The sequence below is a fragment of the Nomascus leucogenys genome, chromosome 7b, assembly GCF_006542625.1.
Source record: "Nomascus leucogenys isolate Asia chromosome 7b, Asia_NLE_v1, whole genome shotgun sequence".
NCBI classification, from domain to species: Eukaryota; Metazoa; Chordata; class Mammalia; order Primates; family Hylobatidae; genus Nomascus; species Nomascus leucogenys.
This window is the reverse complement of record NC_044387.1, coordinates 106865544-106887142: the sequence shown is the minus strand read 5'-3', so window position 1 is coordinate 106887142 and position 21599 is coordinate 106865544. Positions and strand designations below refer to the sequence as shown.

The window sequence follows — 21599 nt, the reverse complement described above, 5'->3', positions numbered from 1 at the left end:
AGTTCTGTTTGGATTTGCCATCTCCAAAATACTTTTAGTAAATCTGTCATTTCTTTTCTATTGGTAACTTATTTCTCCTTTTCTTTCTTTTTTCTGGTTGTGGTTTGTTTTTGTTTATGTTTTTGTTTTCAGAGACAGGGTCTTACTTTGTTGCCCAGGCTGGAGTGCAGTGGTGTCATCTCAGCTCACTGCAGCCTCGACTTCCTGGGCTCAAGTGATCCTCCTGCCTCAGCCTCCCAAAGTGCTGAGATTACTGTCATGAGCCACTGTGTCCAGCCTTCCCCTCCCTTTCAACACTCAGGAGGTGTACCCGCTTTGCTATAATAGCTCTTAGCCACACCTCCTTAGTGCTGAGGTCTGGAGATCACTGATTCCCTCATTATTTCACCCTGCTTCCCCCTGGGGCTCACTTTCAGCAATGGCCTTTGGGGAATGTGTTTACTGGGCTCTGAAGAGATTATGTTGACCATCAGCATCCCCCGCGTTCAGATTTCCGAGCCTATGAAGGGTATCCTTCAAAAGGCAGGTTCAGGATTGCATTGGTCCCTTTTCATTGATGAGTTTGCCTTTCATCCATTCTTTCTTTAATGGTTGGGGATACAAAGATTTTTAAAAAGGAAACAACCTCTTTCTGCACTATCTTTAACTAGAAGGCCTTTGAAATCGTTTGGTTTTAGGTGTCCTTACACCAAACCAGTTGAGAGTCACACTACTCCAGAACATCAAATTCACCCTCCCTGTGTCCCACAGTGGAATTCCACAGAGCAGAATAGCCCACAAGAGCTTGCAAAATGAGAGGAAAATAGCAATGCTCTGTGCTGCATGTTCCATCCCTTCCAGAAAGCTTGGTTCAAGTCTTGCCTCGACTACCACTTTCTGACCAGATTAAGTTTTTTCACTTATAAAGTGAGAATCAGACCACATAGTCTTGTTGCAAGAATTAATTCACATTATAGGTAAGTTTTAGACTACAAAGCACTCTACAAACGTAGTTCACGATCATAAAAGCAATAGAGAATTCTACTTCTAGCCCAGGAGCTGGGGAAGAGACAGTGTCTGCTGTTTCCCCATTGCTTTTCTCATTAACTTCAACATTTTTGGGTATTCTACCTACTGCAGAGGTATTCTACTTTAGTATTCCTGTCTGTAAAACAGCTACTGTTACACATTTCTAGGGTTCCATTTTGTTTTTAATCCACAAACTATTTTTTTTTAATTTGTGGATACATAGTAGGTGTATGTATTTATGGGGTGCATGAGATCTTGTGATACAGGCATGCAATGTGAAATCAGCATATCATGGAGAAGGGGTATTTATCTTCTTAAGCATTTATCCTTTGATTTACAAGCAATCTAATTACATTCTTTAAGTTATTTTAAAATATATAATTAAGTTATTATTAACTATAGTCACCCTATTATGCTATCAAATAGTAGCTCTTATTCATTCTTTCTATTTTTTTGTGCCTGTTAACTATCCCTATGTCTGGTCAATCCCCCATTACCTTTCCCAGCGTCTGGTAACCATCCTTCTATTCTCTAGGTCCATAAGTTCAATTGATTTGATTTCTAGATCCCACAAGTAAGTGAGAACATGTGATGTCTGTCTTTCTATTCCTGGCTTATTTCACTTAACACAATGATCTCCAGTTACGTCTATGTTGTTGCAAATGACTGGATCTCATTCCTTTTTTATGGCTGAATAGTACTCCATTGTGTATATGTACCACATTTTCTTTATCCATTCATCTGTTGATGGACACATAGGTTGCTTCCAAATCTTAGCTATTGCAAACTGTGCTGCAACGAACATAGGAGTACAGATATCTCTACAATACTGATTTCCTTTGTTTTGGGCACATTCCCAGCAGTGGGATTGATTGCAGGCTCATATGATAGCTCAACTTTTAGTTTTTTGAGGAACCTCCAAACTGTTCTGCATAGTGGTTGTATTAATTTACATTCCCACCAACAGTGTACAAGGGTTCCCTTTTCTCCGCAACCTTATCAGCATTTATTATTACCTGTCTTTCGGATATAAGCCATTTTAACTGGGATTCGATGACATCTCACTGTAGTTTTGATTTGCTCTTCTCTAATGATCAGTGATGTTGAGCACCTTTTCATATGCTTGTTTGCCATTTGTATGTCTTCTTTTGAGAAATGTCTATTCAAATCTTTTGCCCATTTTTTGATTAGATTATTAGATTTTTTTTCCTGTAGAGTTGTTTGAGCTCTTTATATATTCTGGTCATTAATCTCTTGTCAGAGGGGTTGTTTGCTAATATTTTCTCCCATTCTGTGGATTGTCTCTTATACTTTGTTGATTATATCGTTTGCTGTGCAGAAGCCTTTTAACTTAATGTGATTCCGTTTGTCCATTTTTGCTTTGGTTTACTGTGCTTGTGGGGTATTACTCAAGAAGTCTTTGCTCAGACCTGGAGATTCAATGTCCTGGAGATTTTCCCCCAGTGTTTTCTTATAATAGTTTCATAGTTTGAGGTCTTAGATTTAATTATTTAATTTCTTTTTATTTGATTTTTGTGTATGGTGAGAGATAGGGGTCTAGTTTCATTCTTTTGCATATTGACATCCAGTTTTCCTGGCACCATTTATTGAAGAGACTGTCTTTTCCCCAGTGTATGTTCTTGGCACCTTTGTAAAAAATGAGTTCACTGTAGGTGTGTGGATTTATTTCTGGGTTCTCTCTTCTGTTCCATTGGTCTATGTGTCCATTTTTATGCCAGTACTACGCTGTTTTGGTTACTATAGCTCTGTAGTATAATTTGAAGTGAGATAATGTGATTTCTCTAGTTTTGTTCTTTTTGCTTAGGATAGCTTTGGCTATTCTAGACCTTTTGTGGTTCCATATAAATTTTAGGATTGCTTTTTCTATTTCTGTGAAAAACATCATTGGTATTTTGATAGGGATTGCATTGAATCTGTAGATTGCTTTGGATAGTATGAACATTTTTAACAATTTTAATTCTTCCAATCCATGTACATGGAATATTTTTCTATTTTTTGGTGTCCTCTTCAATTTCCTTCATCAGTGTTTTACTGTTTTCATTACAGAGATCTTTTGCTTCTTTGGTTAATTCCTAAGTATTTAATTTTATGTGTGGCTATTGTAAATGGGATCACTTTCTACATTTCTTTTTCACATTATCACTGTTGGCATATAGAAATGCTACTGATTTTTATATGTTGATTTTGTATCCTGCAACTTTACTGAATTTATCAGTTCTAATAGTCTTCTTGTGGGTCTTTAGGTTTTTCTAAATATAAAATTACATCATCAGCAAACAAGGATAATTTGACTTCTTCCTTTCCAATTTGTATGTCCTTTACATCTTTCTCTACTCTGATTGCGCTAGCTAGGACTTCTAGTACTATGTTGAATAACAGTGGTGAAAGTGGTCATCCTTGTCATGTTCCAGATCTTAGAGGAAAGGCTTTCAGTTTTTCCCCATTCAGTATGATACTAATGTGGGTCTGTTGTATATGGCTTTTATTATGTTGAGTTACGTTCCTTCTATACCCAGTTCTTTGAGGGTTTTTATCTTGTTATGATGTTGAATTTTATCAAATGTTTTTTCAGCATCAATTGAAATGATCATATGGTTTTTATCCTTCATTCTGTTGAAACAAATTATTTCTTACAATTTGAATTAAAAAAGCTTTGCAGCCTTCTTAGCTTGGCCTTTTGTCCATTCATACTTTCTTTCCCCTCCTTTGTCTAGAATGCTGGGTCTGAATTCAGTCCAAAAAGTCTCCAGGAATCATAGCTGGGAAGATTGCTGTGTATCTACTATTCATGAACGTTTCCATGTTTAATATATTGGACCCAGCCCACTGTGTTAACATTTAGAAATGCTTTATTTCTTTTCTACAAAAAGGGCACAAAGTAGAGATTTCTAAACTTTATTTTTATGACCAAGTCGAACTAGAAAATGTTTAAAATGATACTGAAACTAGGTGGGAACACTTGCAGTTGTGCTGTGTGTGCAGTGCATTGGGAAGTATGATGGTTATGGGTGGGTAATGCCGTGTGTTCACATTGTTAGGAAGTACGGTGGTTATGGGTGGGTAATACCATGTGTGCATGACATTAGGAAGTATGATGGTTATGGGTGGGTAATGCCATGTGTGTGCGGCGTAAGGAAGTATGATGGTTATGGGTGGGTAATGCCGTGTGTGCGGCGTTAGGAAGTGTGATAGTTGTGCGTGGGTAATGCTGTGTGTGCACAGCATTGGGAAGTATGATGATAGTTATGGGTGGGTCATCACTGACAGTTTAGCTTGACATGTCCTGTCTCCAGAAGTGGGTGCCGAGGCTCCCTTCCCACACTGCCATTGCACTGGCCCAGAGGAAGCTTCTACTGTGTTCAGATTGGCAGGCACACTCTTCCTCGAGAAGGTTTGTCCGCCTTCGCTATCTCAGCCCCCAGGGAATGTCCTTTGAACACTCCCCCACTTGTTCAAGCCACATACATTCTCTAAGACCAAGTATCAGTGCCGCCCTCCCCTTCGGGACCTTATGAAATACGCACGTCCAGATGAACTCTCCTCCTCCCTGATCTAACCAGCTTATTTGCTATTAATGCAGTACTGTCTTATGATGTCTTAAATAGTACCCCCACCACTAGACTTCAAATATTTGAACACAGAGAGACCATTTGACACCTACTGAATAACTGCTGAATCCATGCATGAGTTGTTGATCTATGTATTAGAAATTGATAATGTCATTTGAACAATCATGCCAGTGCTAATGATACTTAATATTAATTTTCTAAGTTAAGTAGCCAGAATATCTGAAGGACTCTCCTTGGAGAGTTACTCGATCAGCGCCTGTCCTTCCTCCCCTCTTCCAGCAGACCTGCCTTTTGCGGCTGATGGAAATATGCATATTAGATTATCTGCAGAAACTGGCTCAGCACTACAAGGAGGTAAGAACATTCAGAACCAATAAATGTTACAATACAAATGGGTATTAGAGTTTCTTACTCCAATTCCTCATTTCAAGATTAGAAAACAAGAGCCCTGGGAGGCAGGCAGTTTTCCTATAGTAACTCGGATGTCAAGGGCTGGCGTGGGCTTCTCCAAGTCCAGTGCTCACTTGTAGAACAGTTTCTGGACTAACTTGAGTAATTGATGCACAGCCTATTTCAATTCTCTCTAGCCAGCATGCATATGTTTTCCTCACTAAGCACATTTTTACAGTAGATATTTTTTAAATATCAAGGCAGGTGGATCACCTGTGGACAGGAGCTCGAGCCTGGCCAACATGGTGAAACCCCATCTCTACTAAAAATACAATAAATAAATAAATAAATTAGCTGGGCATGGTGGCGCCTGTAATCCCAGCTACTCAGGAGGCTGAGACAGGAGAATCACTTGAACCTGGGAGGTGGAGGTTGTGGTGAGCAGAGATTGTGTCACTGCACTCCAGCCTGGGCGACAAGAGCAAAACTCCATCTAAAAAAAAAAAAAAAAAAAAAAGGCCGTGCGTGGTGGCTCACATCTGTAATCCCAGCACTTTGGGAGGCCTAGACGGGCGGATCACCTGAGGTCGGGTGCTCGAGACCAGCCTGACCAACATGAAGAAACCGCGTCTCAACTGAAAAAAAAAAAAGATACAAAATTAGCCAGGCGTGGTGGTGCATGCCTGTAATCCCAGCTACTCGGGAGAGAGAGGCTAGAGAATCGCTTGAACCCGGGAGGCGGAGGTTGCAGTGAGCTAAGATCGCGCCATTGCACTCCAGCCTGAGTAACAAGAGTGAAACTCCTTCTAAAAAGAAAAGAAAAGAAAAAGAAGAAGACAGTTGTTCCAGGCATTCAACCATAGGGTGTCTGAGCGAAGGAGAGACGCAGCACCTGCCAGAGCACACTTCCCTGGGCCAGCGCAGGAGCCTCTCCCTGTTCTTGCGGCTTCCACTCCACTCCGTCAGCCACGGCCTGATCCCGACTGGGCCTCTGATCTGGGGTCTGTATTTTCACTGGCTTATTTTTGTTTTTCCAGTAACTCAGTCTGAGCAGCAAAATTCTAAATACTGTTGACTTAATTGATTATCCAAATAGGGAAAATGCAATAATGATGGAAATAATGTCATTACCTAGGTCATGCTAAGTGCAGAGTTCTTACTGATCAATCGATCCGCCAAGAAAACATAGACTGACTGTAGAAACTCCACATGTTTTTAGATTGGCATTGGTTTCTTTTTTCCTCTGGAAGGAAAACACAAAAACTAAGTATGGGTAAAAGGGCGGATCACGAGGTCAGGAGATCGAGACCATCCTGGCTAACACGGTGAAACCCCGTCTCTACTAAAATACAAAAAAAATAGCCAGGCGTGGTGGCGGGCGCCTGTAGTCCCAGCCACTCAGGAGGCTGAGGCAGGAGAATGGCGTGAACCCAAGAGGCGGAGCTCGCAGTGAGCCGAGATTGCGCCACTGCACTCCAGCCTGGGCGACAGAGCGAGACTCCGCCTCAAAAAAATAGAAAATCCTGTAAAGAAAATAACACCTGATTTATCCACACAAAGTTGACATAGTCAGTGTTACACTGCTTTTTCAACTGTGCCAGACTACTCTTTTTTGTTTTTTTTGAGCCTGTTGCCCAGGCTGCTGGAGTGCAATGTGCAATGGCTCAACCTCGGCTCACTGCAACCTTTGCCTCCCAGGCTCAAGCAATTCTCCTGCCTCAGCCTCCCAAGTAACTGGGATTACAGGCGCATGCCACCCAGCTAATTTTTTTTTGTCTTTTAATAGAGACAGGGTTTAACCGTTTTGCCTAGGCTGGTATTGAACTCCTGAGCTCAGGCAATCCACCTGCCTTGGCCTCCCAAAGTGCTAGGATTACAGGAGTGAGCCACCACTCCCAGCCAGTGCCAGACTACTCTTAGATGTCAGCAACAGGGACAGCAGCTTTTCTGGGACGGCAGTGAACCGCAGTGCCCTTATTCCTTCCACGTGCTCCTTGCAGCATCAAGGAAACCGTGCCTGGGGCAGGGAGGAGTGTGGAGGATGCCTGGAGTCCTAGCTGGGAGCTGGCAGGGCACCTTACAGGGAAAACCAAGAGACGCAGCCTGCATTACACCAGGATCATCAGTCTGTGCTTACTTTAATGCCTTGTTTTATCATCTTCAGGTGTGGGAAAACGAGATTTTTTTTTTTTTTTGTCATAAATTTGAGATAATTTTCTCCATCTCTTCTTATGTGTGTTCATTGATTTTATTTCCCAGAAAAAGCCCAAATGGTCATTATTCTTGGCTCACAGAATATAATAAAGATCAAGGTTTTTTGTTGCCTTACCTTCGATTCTGGTGCACAAGTGTTCGCGGAACCAAGCCGGTTCTTGCTGTGTTTCGGGGCCCAGTAATAAGAAGCGGACAAACTAGGAAAGAAGGGAATTTATTGCTGTAACCGGATACAGGGAGAAGGCCAGAGATAATTCCACCAGACCAACTCAAAGTGTTACAATTTTCTTAGTGCTGATATAGGTTGGGGTTATGTGCCCGCATGCAGTATAGCATTGCCTCAGTCTATTGGTAACGAATTTTGTTTCAACTAGAAGGTCAGAAGGAAAGAAATGCTTCCTAAGTCCGATTGAGCAAAGAAATGCTTCCTAAGTCCAATTGAGCAAAGAAATGCTTCCTAAGTCCGACTGAGCTGTGAGGCCCCAGTGCCTTCAAGGCCCGTCTACTGTGGCACCGGAGTGATCATTTCTACTTCATCTCCTTTACAGCTTGGCCCGGATTGCTGCCCTAGGCCCTCCAGTGAATCTAGTCAAACAGCTGCCTCTGTTACCTTGACTCATCTCCGATTTTGTGGACCCGAGACGGGTCCCAGCACTAGGAATGTGAAACTGTCTATTATTTCAGCTTGCTCCAGGTTAGGGAGAAGCCCATGTAAGGCTCCTACTGACCGTATGTTTCATTTCTAGCTTTGATGTCTGGGCACTGCTTTCCCTAGGTTTAACTAATTGCTCCACGTGACGGCTGTGCTGTGGAAATCTGTCTGTGTAACTGCAGCGCTCTGCAGGCCTGTCTGTGTGACCGTCAGGAGGCCTGTCTCTGTGACCGTCAGGAGGCCTGTCTCTGTGACCGTCAGGAGGCCTGTCTGTGCGACCGTCAGGAGGCCTGTCTGTGCGACCGTCACGGAGGCCTGTCTGTGCGACCGTCACGGAGGCCTGTCTCTGTGACCGTCACGGAGGCCTGTCTGGACCGTCAGGAGGCCTGTCTGTGCGACCGTCAGGAGGCCTGTCTGTGCGACCGTCATGGAGGCCTGTCTGTGTGACCCTCAGGAGGCCTGTCTGTGTGACCCTCAGGAGGCCTGTCTGTGTGACCGTCATGGAGGCCTGTCTGTGCGACCGTCAGGAGGACTGTCTGTGTGATTGTCAGGAGGCCTGTCTGTGTGATTGTCAGGAGGCCTGTCTGTGTGACCGTCATGGAGGCCGTCTGTGCGACCGTCAGGGGCCCGTCTGTGCGACCGTCATGGAGGCCCGTCTGTGCGACCGTCATGGAGGCCCGTCTGTGCGACCTCAGGAGGCCCGTCTGTGCGACCGTCATGGAGGCCCGTCTGTGCGACCGTCATGGAGGCCTGTCTGTGCGACCGTCATGGAGGCCTGTCTGTGCGACCGTCATGGAGGCCTGTCTGTGCGACCGTCAGGAGGCCTGTCTGTGCGACCGTCATGGAGGCCTGTCTGTGCGACCGTCATGGAGGCCTGTCTGTGCGACCGTCATGGAGGCCTGTCTGTGCGACCGTCATGGAGGCCTGTCTGTGCGACCGTCATGGAGGCCTGTCTGTGCGACCGTCATGGAGGCCTGTCTGTGCGACCCTCAGGAGGCCTGTCTGTGCGACCGTCATGGAGGCCTGTCTGTGCGACCCTCAGGAGGCCTGTCTGTGCGACCCTCAGGAGGCCTGTCTGTGCGACCCTCAGGAGGCCTGTCTGTGCGACCGTCATGGAGGCCTGTCTGTTCGACCGTCATGGAGGCCTGTCTGTGCGACCCTCAGGAGGCCTGTCTGTGCGACCGTCATGGAGGCCTGTCTGTGCGACCGTCATGGAGGCCTGTCTGTGCGACCGTCAGGAGGCCTGTCTGTGCGACCGTCATGGAGGCCTGTCTGTGCGACCGTCATGGAGGCCTGTCTGTGCGACCGTCATGGAGGCCTGTCTGTGCGACCGTCATGGAGGCCTGTCTGTTGGACCGTCATGGAGGCCTGTCTGTGCGACCGTCAGGAGGCCTGTCTGTGCGATCGTCATGGAGGCCTGTGTGACCGTCAGGAGGCCTGTGTGTGTGACCGTCATGGAGGCCTGTCTGTGCGACCGTCATGGAGGCCTGTCTGTGCGACCGTCATGGAGGCCTGTCTGTGTGACCGTCAGGAGGCCTGTCTGTGCGACTATCAGGAGGCCTGTCTGTGATCGTCAAGGAGAATTGGCCTGCCACACAAGGGCCAGTGTGAGTTTACCTCTGAGAAAGAGCGGGAAATGCCGAGTCATGTCACACATCTCGCAGAGATAGCACACTAGGCTGCGGCTGGGTATTCAGTCCCTGCAGGACAGTGAGCCTGGGAGAGGCCTGGCTGGATCTAGGGGTCCTGGTACCACATTTGACCCACACAAACCCCATCTAGAGTGATCCCTGACATCGCATAATTGGAGGGACATATTTTCCCCCAACAAATGCCTGGCATCTCGCTAGAGATGCATGTGTTTGGATTATTTTCCATGCTTTTTCTTGCGGAGTGGCTGTGTGATTTGGATCTTGCAAATTGGGGGTCCGGGGTGTGCTGTCACCTCCGTAACTTAGCTCACGGAGAGATTCCTCGCCTGTCAACTTAGGATACTGAAGTTGAAAACTTCAAAGTTTCCTTCCAGCTCTGAAATTGCAAGATTTTATTTTTTAAAAGAAAGTGTTCACTACACTAAAAGGTTTTCTAGGAAAAATAATGCTGAACTTGCTCTCTGGGAGGGTGAGGCAGAGGAGAGGAAATAAACCCCTCATTTGCAGTGTTTGCCGATTACCATGGTATAAATGCCCCTCTGGTCAATTTCAGGCTGCCAACATGAGGACACTGGATGCGGAATCAGGAAGAGATGTATACAGCTCAGTCTCCAAAGCCAGGACAAGCCAGTTCCAACACACTATTGGCTAAATCTCACCAATCGTTATAGTTTTGTTTTTTGTTTTTTTAAATGTATTTAAGCATTTTTAGGTGTTTTAAATTTTATGTGTGTATTCTAGGAATTTGTACTCAGATTCTTTCATTAGGCATGTGTTATTAACAATATTCATCTTCTTAAAGGCTGAACTGAGTTTGCACATTTTATCAACAGATATTTACTGAGCACCTAATATTGCCAGGCAGTGTCCAAGGTAGTGGGATTCATCAGTGGACAATACAGACAAAAATCACTGACCTAAATAGAGCTTGAAGTTTATATCTAAATCCGTCAAAGATTCTGTGGTGAAAAAGAACTTAGAAATCTTTTAGCTACAAAACATAACCAAAATACAACTCATCTTTGGAATAGGAGAACTTATAGGTTCATAAAATTGCGAAGCCCAGATGTACACCTGAGGTGAGGCTTTGTCCAGCTTGTGTCTGTGTCACTAATCTTTCCTGCTTTCAGCTGCATCCCTTGCAGGCCCATGATGTTCCCACCTGGCAGCAAACTGGTGACTGTAGTTTCAGATCTCCAACATCACACTCAGGAGAAGAAAGAGATTCCTTTTCAGGAGCTCCTGCAAGCCAGAGAATAAAAGCTCTTATTTATCCAGAAGCCCTAAAACATACCACCTTGGCTGTAGACTATTTGGACATTTCTAAGCAAATCTGTCTGCAAAGGTGTTGAGATTTGTTGATCAAATGAAGCCCGTGACATCTCATATTTGCAGTTGGAGGTGGGTCTTCTGTCCACCCAAATCAGATGGATGAAATAGGGGAGGCTGTTCTCCTCAAGGAGAAGCTAGTTTGAAAAACGCAATAAACAGGCCGGGCGCAGTGGCTCACGCCTGTAATCCCAGCACTTTGTGGGGCCGAGGCAGGCGGATCACCTGTCAGGAGATCGAGACCATCCTGGCTAACACGGTGAAACCCGTCTCTACTAAAAAAAATGCAAAAAAAATTAGCCGGGCGTGGTGGCGGGCGCCTGTAGTCCCAGCCTCTCGGGAGGCTGAGGCAGGAGAATGGCGTGAACCCAGGAAGCAGAGCTTGCAGTGAGCCGAGATCACGCCACTGCACTCCAGCCTGAGCAACAGAGTGAGACTCTGTCTCAAAAAAAAAAAAAAAAGAAAAAGAAAAAAGCAATAAACAGATGCTAGATGGTAAAAATAGCAAATGTCAATCACTGGCACCTTCAGCACACCTGAAATGTGAGTTATCACATCCCCCAAAGTGAACAGAGATTTACTGTTTCTCCGTCTCTGGTCAATGACAGGAAACGCATGGCCTCTGGGTCTCAGGGAAGCTTATAATCTAATAGGCCATCTTGGACTGGCCAAAATAGTCAACACTTTAAAAATACTAACTGGAGGTTAGCACATTTGGAATCCATTATAATTAACCTGCTTTTCTTAATTAGTCTGAGGGAAAAATAGACAACGCATTGAGCAAGGATCGGAGATTCTTCTTTTCACATTTAATTTTTTTAACAATCCATGGAAATTTCTTGGTGGCATTCAGGTTTTTTTTTCTGTGAATCAACAAGCTAAACTGAGAGTCAATGGTTATGAAGGCAAATCAGAATAAACCCGACAGTAAACACACTATATGGATGCTCGTGGTGGTTTCTGGAGAAATATGTAAAGGCTGAAATGTTTCATGTTTGAGAAAAAATCATTGTCTTTAAGGAAGGGCATGAAATATGAGAAATATATCAGTATGATCTGTTTTGAGTTAATAATGACTGTGTAACTGGTTTCTAAGTTTTAAGGTTTTTTTCTCCAAAAATGTCTACGCATAACTGATTTTGCGTAATATTTTTCACTTTTAAGTGAGTATCTACAAAATACATGTAGGCTAAGTTTCATCATTAAAATGTATTAATTTCTCTGCTTCAGCTGATCATGAAAACATGAGATTGACGAAGATAGTCCTTGGCTTTGAGATGTAATTATCCTTAAGTTACCAAGTACAAATCTTGTTTGAATATGATTACCTGCTTCTTAATGTGATTAAGTTTCAGTCTGGCTCGTGACGTCACTAGTCTCATCTAGCATCTAGATGTACTTTTATATTTTTAATCTAAATCCCACCAGAGTCTAGCTGTAACTTAATACTGTTTCTCCTTGTTATATCCTCAAGGGAAATTTAGGATAGGAATTAACTTAGAGATTTCAATTATGATTCCTGATGGCGTGCAGTCTTTTCTGTAAGGAAACTTCCACCCACTGTCCTTGCTGGCGTAGACGTAGGTTGCTTGGTTTGCGTCCCTTTGAGTCTCAGCCGCTGTGAACAGAGGCGTTGCATCTGCTGCTGCATCACAAACTACCCTAAAACTTAGTGGCTTAAAACAACTATTGTATGAAATTTCATAGTTCTGTGGGTCAGAGTTTTGGGTAGTGCTCCTGTGGCTGATGCTGCTGCACGTGGCATTGACTCAGGATGGTGGATGGTATTCAGCTGATAGCTGATCTGGTCTGAAGGGTCCAAGATAGCTTCACTCCTGTAGCTGACACCTTGGCGGGGGCATCGGAAGGCAAGACTCAGCTGGACTCCTCTCCTATCCGTGTTGTCCAAGAGCCTTTTCACAAGGTCTTTCTAGCAAAGTGGCAGCTCATGGTTCCCAGGGCAAGAGTGTAGTTATACCAGAGACCCAGATAGAAGTTGCAAGGCTCCTTCTGACCTAACCTTGGAAGTTCTTCTGAGTTACTTCTCTTGTATTCTATGCATCAAGCAAATCTCAAAGGCAAAGCCAGTCTTAAGGAGAGGGGAATCAGACTTCATCTTTCGATGGGAGAAGAAAAGAGTTTGCAACCGTCTGTATTCTGCCACAGGCAGCGAATCCACGGGTTTGTTAAGGATACAGAGCCACATTGAAAAGGTAAACTGTGAAAATCCCATTCATCTGTCCATAATCTGGGACTGAGAAAATGGGAAGGGGGCCAGTGAGCTATGATAAAGTGGGGCACAAGTGACCATGTGAGGCCAGCACAAGTGGCTGTGGTGAAGAATCCACTCTGAGGGAAGGGAGAGAGCAGTCATAGGTGGGGAGCAGATAATCTTGCACGAGGGAGAGCGGGACAGAGGGGGTGGCTGCCTAATTCTCGAGGGCCTTTTGATCCTTTTTTATCTTTAAGATAAACCTTGCTATCCTGGAGGTTATTTAGGTGGGCCAGGGTTTCTTGAAACCAAAACTTTACTGAATCACCTCTTCACCATCTCTATGCCATGCATTTGCTGAGTAAGTTTTGACTTTTAAAACAAAATACTACATATTACTGCATCTTTTGCAATAATAAAATTTACTTTTACTTCTCAAAGTATTCCCGAGGTGGAATAATAGCTCATGAACTCTACAACCGTAACATGCTGAAAAATCACAGATTTAGTTTATTCTATGCCAAAATATATGGGTAAACATTGAAAAACTCAGCTGATGTGTAAGGATTTTTCTACTCAATATCGAACATCTAGCTATTTGAGCACACGTTGGCTGATTGTCACCCGCTTCATCCTTCCATGCTAAGAGTGGGTAGCAAGAGAACAAGCTGGATGGTCTAAGCCCACACTCACAGGAAATTGACCCATGACCTCATGAGTCCAGTTACACCTTGTTTCAATTGTATGATGGTTATAAAACATGTTAGAAACTGGGCCGGGCACGGTGGCTCACGCCTGTAATCTCAACACTTTGGGAGGCAGAGGTGGGCAGATCATGAGGTCAGGAGTTCGAGACCATCTTGGCCAACATGATGAAACCCCATCTCTACTAAAAATACAAAAATTAGCCAGACGTGGTGGTGGGCACCTGTACTCCCAGCTACTCAGGAGGCTGAGGCAGGAGAATCGCTTGAACCCAGGAGGTGGAGCTTGCAGTGGGCCGAGATTGCGCCACTACACTCCAGCCTGGGCGACAGAATGAGACTCTGTCTCAAAAAAAAAACAAAAAACTTTGAAACTGATTCTTGAAGACATAAACTATAAAACATTAGCATTCCCTACATTTCATAATCAAACGTTCCACTTTGCTTTCTTTAAAAGCATAATGCCATTTAGATTTTTTAAGAAGCTAAAACTTTAGGGAACTATATGATCAATGGGAAAAATTTAAGTATTTTCTAAAAACACTGGATCTATTTCTAAAACAGAGTTTAGTCTCCAACTAAAAATTCATATACACATCAATATCATATCATTCCACAAATTTGCTGTCACCCTGTACAATTCTATAGAATAATTTGATTTTAAAGTCACCTGAGTGGTTAGACCTGAGTCTTTGAAATTGGATTTTTTTTTTCCTTGTGAGAAGCACAGAAGTTTGTATCCCACATATAGCCAGGCTAGTGAAGAGGGAAAACAGTTATGGATCTTGTTAAAGCTGATATAAACGTAAGCTGATCGTTCTGGCCAGAATCAAAGTTGGCTTACGTAGTAGCGATAAAATAAACATAGCGCGGCCCTAAACCTAACGTCTTCTACTGAGTGAGAAGTGATGATTTTCCCATGTTTTAAAATGAGAGAAACTTATAGGAGGGTCAATCACCATTGCTGAAAGTGTTTGTTCCTTTTTTGGAGTCTGATGTAGGCACAGAACAAGTGGCCACCTCTGGGTCTTTTTAAGTAGTTGTTTGGGGAATTGTCTGAGCAAATTTTCAACACTGAATACCCCATTTTTGTTACAAGGAGAAATGAAGACATAGACCTGTATTTATATATTGTTGCTTCCTTTCACATCAGAAGGAACCATTGATTTTTCTCCAGCTCAACGTTGATGTCCAATTTCAACCATTTAATGTGCTTATAATTTTGAAATTTTTCAATCTAAAAAAAGCATACAAAAAGTTAAGGAATACATTGTTCTGTGAGGGCGTGGTGGCTCACACCTGTAATCCCAGCACTTTGAGAGGCCGAGGCAGGAGGATCACTTGAGGTCAGGAGTTCAAGACCAGCCTGGACAATATGGCAAAACTGTGTCTTTACTAAAATACAAAAAATAGCCAGGTGTAGTGGTGGGCACCTGTAATCCCAGCTAGCTACTCGGGAGACTGAGGCAGAATAATCACTTGAACCCAGGAGGCGGAGATTGCAGTGAGCTAAGATCACATCACTGCACTCCAGCCTGGGTGACAAAGCCAGACTCCATCTCAAAAAAAAAAAAAAAAAAAAAAAAAAAGAATAATTGGCAGAGATTTTTATGGGATGAATAAAATGCATTCTAAATCAATACCTAAATCATAGATTGGAAGGTCAGAACAAATCACAAATGGCTTGGATATCATCTTCTACTTTATTTTATTTGTTTGTTTGAGACAGGGTGTCGCTCTGTTGCCCAGGCTAGAGCGCAGTGGCGTGATCCCGGCTCACTGCAACCTCTGCCTCCTGGACTCCAGTGATCCTCCCACCTCAGCTTCTCAGGTAGCTGGGACTACAGGCAAGCATCACCATGTCTGGCTAATTTTTTGTTTGTTTGTTTGTTTGTTTTTGGGTAGAGGCTAGGTCTCACTATGTTGCCCAGGCTGGCCTCAAACTCCTGGGCTCAAGCAGTCCTCCCACCTTGGCTTCCCAAAGTGCTGGGATTACAGGTGTGAGCCCTGCCTCAGCTCCTACCTTGAAGGACAGCATGTTCAAGTAGTAACAATGTATTCAGAGCCCTTCCTTGAAGACAAATCACTGCTTTTACGAAAGCCGAGTTTTCATTCTGATTTATTAGATACCACCTCAACTTAACATTGAAAGAAATGCTTATCTTTTCCTACACAAGAGCAAACTTAGAGATGAAATTAGGTCATGTGTTGTTTTATTTGCCCCATGCTTAGTTTATCACTTCCTGGAAATTTTTTTCCATGCATTTGTATGTTGAGCATTGGCCCATGCAGAAGAGGATGGTGTGTTTTTTGCTTCAAGAAGGTCCTTTTCTGCAAGTGTAAAAGTATTTAAAGCAGAGGTGTGCAGCCACCATGGAGGCCTGGCCCTCAGAAGACGGGGCCAGTCCCTGCAGCAACAGCAAAAACAGGAGAAATCTGTTGGGGAGGCTGAAGCCCTGGAACAATACTTAACAGATAACGGCTTCGAGCCGCTGGGTAGCAAATGAAATGGAAAATTTCTGTGGATTATGCTGCTTCTGCATCTGCTTTTTGGACAAAGTTACTGTCATTTTCCATCCTATGATTTGACATTTAATTAAACTGAATGTTACCCTAATATTTGCACCATGCTGGGAGCACTGCAATTAGTTCTTCAAGAATTGTCCTACAGCTAGACAGATGTTCCCTGACTTACAATGGTTTGACTTAATTTTTTGACTTTAGGGTGCTGCAAAAGTGATACACATTCAGTAGAAACCATACTTCCACTTTTGACTTTTGATCTTTTCCAGGGCTGGGGACGTGCTGTCCAATATTCCCTCCTGCTGCTGGGCAGGGGCAGCCAGCCGCAGCCCCATGACCATCAGGGTAACAGCCAATACTGCACAGTGGACTGTGTTGCCTGCAGTTTTTTGGATATCATGTTTTCCCATCTCTTCATTTCTACAGACACTCCTCTGTGTTTCCTGCTTCTGATGAGAAGAAGGCAATTATTCTTGAGATGAAACTCGAGATTACTTCCCAGCATGAAGCTGCAAACCAGTAGTGGCCATTGCACATGAGTCAGGACTTCTGCATTTCACCATCTTGACCATCTTATTCTTTAAAGGCATTTTCAACTTATCATATTTTCAACCTACAATGGATTTATTGGGATGTAACCCCATTGTAAGTCGAGGAGCATCTCTGTATAGTATATTAACCAAAAGCTGATTCCCACAGAAAATATTTCCAATAAATCAAACTAAAACATTTCTAAGTAGATTTACACTATGAGCATTGCTGCATACATCATCATCTCTCCCTTTCTCCTCTTGGAAATCGTAAAAGGAAAACCTCCATTTTGAGCAAAACTAGGAGATAGATGTATTCCCTCTAGTACAAAATGTATGCACAGGATACTAGAAACAGCTAAGATCTTGCAGAAGCATGCAAGCAAGATTGAAGAGTAAAATAATGAAGAGCTGAAGGTGAGCTAAATTGTAGCAGATCTTTGGAAAAGTTCGGAAAAACACATTTCCCGAAAATGATGGAAACATACAGCTGAACTGAAACATACAGCTAAATTCCTTGTTAGTAACAATGGATGGAGACACAGAGTATAAGGGAGAAGCCTTCTTGAACTTGGCTTAGCTCAAAGAGTTAGAGGAAATGAGATATCAAAAAAGAAGGAGAGAGAGGGAAATACAATAACTGGCCACACTTGCAGGAATCTAACTGTTTCTATGGCAGCAGAGGGCAGAATCTTTCACGGTAAAAATCTGAGGGTTCCCTTGACCCTTCCTTTATATACGAAATTTCCACAAATTCTAAGTCATTCAATGATGGGGAAAAAAACAATAGCAGGTAGGAAGGAGCTGGGGCATCAAAGAAAAGCAACAAAACTTCAGTAGAGGAATAACACTCACCAGAAACATGTTGCCACAGCATAGATTTTTAAAGTGAAAAAAAATCTTAATAAATAACCTCTATGCAGGAGAATCACAAATCAGATATTTGAGAACTTAAGGAAATGATGACTAAATAACAGTAGAGAAAACATGACCGTAGAGAACTCAGAATTATTATTTAAGAAAAAGGAAAAGAAAATGAAATCGAAAGGAGCACTAGGAAGAATAGAAATTGAAGATGCACAAATGGATAAAGACGCCAGATGAGAAAAGCGAATTCAATGAAATGGGAACAAAGGAAGAATTAAAAGGACTAGGGAGAAGAGAGAGATCAGAAATCTGATGAGAGTTGTGATACACAACAAATTAAAATCCTACAGAAAAAATAACAATGATTATTTACATGTTAATTCAAAAAATGTTCCTGAAATTAGAAACAAGCAACATACTGAAAGGCATACTATGCCCTAGGAAAACAGAACTAGAATCGTAAACACTGAAATGGATTCTAGTAAAATCACTGTGCTTTGAAGATAAAGAGTTTTGAAGTCAGCACGGCCAAAACAACAACATAAAAAAACAAAAAAAAGAAAAGAAAATTACTTGCAAGGCAGGTAAAAGATTAGCCTCTAGTTTCCTCCTGGCAAAATTTAACTAAAAGGTAACAAAGCAACACTAGCAAAATACTGAAAAGAGGAAAGTTGAAGGCAAACTGTCCTTTTGTGTAAAAATGTCAGTAAAACACTGGGCGCGGTGGCTCACACCTGTAATCCCAGCACTTTGGAAGGTTGAGGCAGTTAGATCACCTGAGGTCAGGAGTTTGAGACCAGCCTGACCAACATGGTGAAACCCCATTTCTACTAAAAATACAAAAAAATTAGCCAGGCGAGGTGGGAGGCAACTGTAATCCCATCTACTAGGGAGGCTGAGGGAGGAGAATCGCTTGAACCCGGGAGATGGAGGTTGCAGTGAGCTGAGATCATGCCATTGCATTCCCGCCTGGGCAACAAGAGTGAAACTCTGTCTCAAAAAAAAAAAAAAAAAAATGGCTGGGCGTGGTGGCTCATGCCTGTAATCCCAGCATTTTGGGAGGCCGAGGTGGGCGGATCACGAGGTCAGGAGATCGAGACCATCCTGGCTAATACGGTGAAACCCCGTCTCTACTAAAAATACAAAAAATTAGCCAGGTGGGGTGGCGGGCGCCTGTAGTCCCAGCTACTTGGGAGGCTGAGGCAGGAGAATGGCATGAACCTGGGAGGCAGAGTTTGCAGTGAGCTGAGATCACCCCCCAGGCACTCCAGCCTGGGCGACAGAGCGAGACTCTGTCTCCAGAAAAAAAAAAAAAAGTCAGTAAAACATCATTAAACATGCATTAAGATAGAAAATACCATTCTCATGGGCTCTTCCTTTAGGAAACCATTGGAGAATAAATTTCAGTCAACCAAGAGACAACAAAGGAAACTATGACAAAAGGATTTGTGAAAATCATTAAATATATTCTTGGTAGAAATAAGACAAACAAATGCCACTCATAAAGCAAAACCCTGAGCTATGTAAAAGACACACGTGTAAAATAAAGTAATTCAGAAATGTTGAAAATGAAAGGATAGCTAAGGGTAGGCAAGGCTCTGCAGAAGGAAAGCGGGGAACACAGTATTAACACCTGGCTAGGCAGAACTCATGCCAAAAGCCATTGTCATTTTTTATTGAATCTAAAATGCCATTGATTGTATGATTTATCATTACTTTGTTCCATTAAAGCACTGTAGGTGGTCAACTAAATTGTGATAAAGTGCTTTCTTATCACCCAAGATTTTTACTTTATACTTACCAAAATAGGTAGACTTATTAAGACAAAGATTTTAAAAAATGATGTATCACTATTATACATTCATGAAGAGGAATATATCAGTAAAACACATTGGTTTATGGCTTCCAGAAATTCTCCACTTCAGTGACAGTTCATTTGAGTCTATTGTTAAATTCATTAATGTCCATAATTTTCTGCATGATGTCAGCCTCTGTGCTACCAAGAGCATGGGCAGCATGATGTCAGCCTCTGTGCCACCAAGAGCACGGGCAGGGCAGCAGTTCCTAAGCCCCCCATGATTGATTTCAGAATCTTCTTCCAAGCCATTGATTCCTGTACAAATCAGCGAATCGTTGGCACATGTGGATGGGGTAATGTTAGGAGAGTTTCATAAGGGAGCTATCTGCATAGGAATGGACAGGGTATAGAGTTCACTAGCTCAGGTGGTGGGGAGCCGCTACCACTCCTAGCCTGAAGGGTCCAGAGGGAAGCTGGGGCCTCCCCCTGTTCTTCTGTCCCCGTGGTGCTGCCACCAGGAAAGAGTCCCGCTGTCAGGAGCTTCCCTACTCAGCCCCCCTTGACACACGCCACCCCGTGGCAGGAGCCACGGGGAGAACACCCAGGCTCCTTCTCTGTCTCCTGTGGGGGTGCCCTGCTGGCTGAACAGAACTCAAAGTCAGAAAGTGAAGGAGCCCATTAATCAATGCAGTCCTTCCAGGATCCTCCGGGTCTGAGACGTGACTGCCAGAACCAGCCCCTGTGAAACCGGCGATTGGCTTCCTCCGCCCATTTCCCATCCTCCTGCTGTCATAGCCCTCCCACTGTGCTAGAATTTATTTGCCTACTTGTGTGTTTCCTCTTCAAGACTGTGGACAGGGCCCATTTCTACCTTAATTCTGCATCCCGAGGGCACAGCAAGGGCTCCACAAAGCCTTTGGCATTATGGGCTGGCTCTCAGTGCCTGGGTTTCCTGCTGGCAGATTTTGATTTAGTAATACTGGGTGAAACTCAAACACCTGAGTGCTATTACAGTCACTCCACAATGGTGCCAAGGTTCTGTAAAAATTTGAGGACCACTGGAATAAATAATCCATTTACAGGTAAAGGATGCCAGAATGTGCACCCCAAAATATGTCACTTTGGCATAAGGATTATTTTGAGTTAGAAACACTTGAAGAACAGCCGATACAAGAAGTGCATGCCATTCTCCCCTTTTCTCCTCAAAAGCAGGAGATAAAAACATTCATGTGAAAGATGCCCTTCCCTGTACCGGGAGAAAAGAAGCCTTCTGCGGCCAGGAGCCATAGCGAAGTGAATTCTATAGAAACAGACCATGGTGAAATAATGTTTATCTTCCTGCAGCCTCCCCACATAATTTAGTTACTTTTCCACAGCTGCTTTTTGCTCAACCTAATATAAAAGCATTTAGGTATTGCCATTTCTTTGGGTCTTCATTTTCTTATTCAGGCTCATGTGTCAGGTAAAACCTCTATTAAATTTGTATGATTTTCTCCTGATAATCTACCTATGTCAACTTCACTCTCAGATCCAGCCAGGACCTAACAAGGCAGAGGTAAAGTTTCACTTCTCTACAGGTGGTTGTAATATTATTATTATAGGCTGCTTGGGCTCTCAAACCGCTAAATACTAAATCTAGAAGTATTGTTATTTTTTAGACAGATTCTCGCTCTGTTGCCCAGGCTGGAGTGCAGTGGTGCAATCGCAGCTCGCTGCAACCTCTGCCTCCCAGTTTCAAGTGATTGTCCTGCCTCCGACTCCCAAGCAGCTGGATTACAGGCGCCACCGTGACCAGCTAATTGTTGTATTTTTAGTAGAGGGGGTTTCACTGTGTTGGCCAGGCTGGTCTCCAACTCCTGGCCTCAAGAGATTGGCCAGTCTTGGCCTCCCAAAATGCTGGGATTATAGGTGTGAGCCACCACACCCAGCCTAAATCAAGAAATATTAATTGAAGGAAGCCAACAGAACTACTGGGGAAAGGGAGAAGAAGTGCCTTTATTCCATGATCTTTTAGTTTCTAGGAGGAGAGTTTTCCCCTAAAGCATCCTGTTTATTTTGCCCAGGTTAGGGGAGGAACTTATTTGATATGTGGTTTGGGGAATGTATTAGTCTGTTCTCACACTGCTATAA

At 43.4% G+C, this 21599-nt stretch overlaps 1 long non-coding RNA gene across 1 annotated transcript in view; it reads left to right on the top strand.

Annotated features, from left to right (window-relative positions):
* Positions 1-20889, top strand: part of LOC105740072 — an 82196-nt gene extending 61307 nt beyond the window's left edge. Inside the window, exons 2-7 of the long non-coding RNA XR_001116065.2 lie at positions 4323-4420; positions 4801-4952; positions 10060-10907; positions 12902-13048; positions 13305-13408; positions 20682-20889. This is a non-coding gene — a long non-coding RNA (uncharacterized LOC105740072). The remainder of the gene's footprint in view (positions 1-4322; positions 4421-4800; positions 4953-10059; positions 10908-12901; positions 13049-13304; positions 13409-20681) is intronic.
* The last annotated feature ends 710 nt before the right edge of the window (positions 20890-21599 follow it).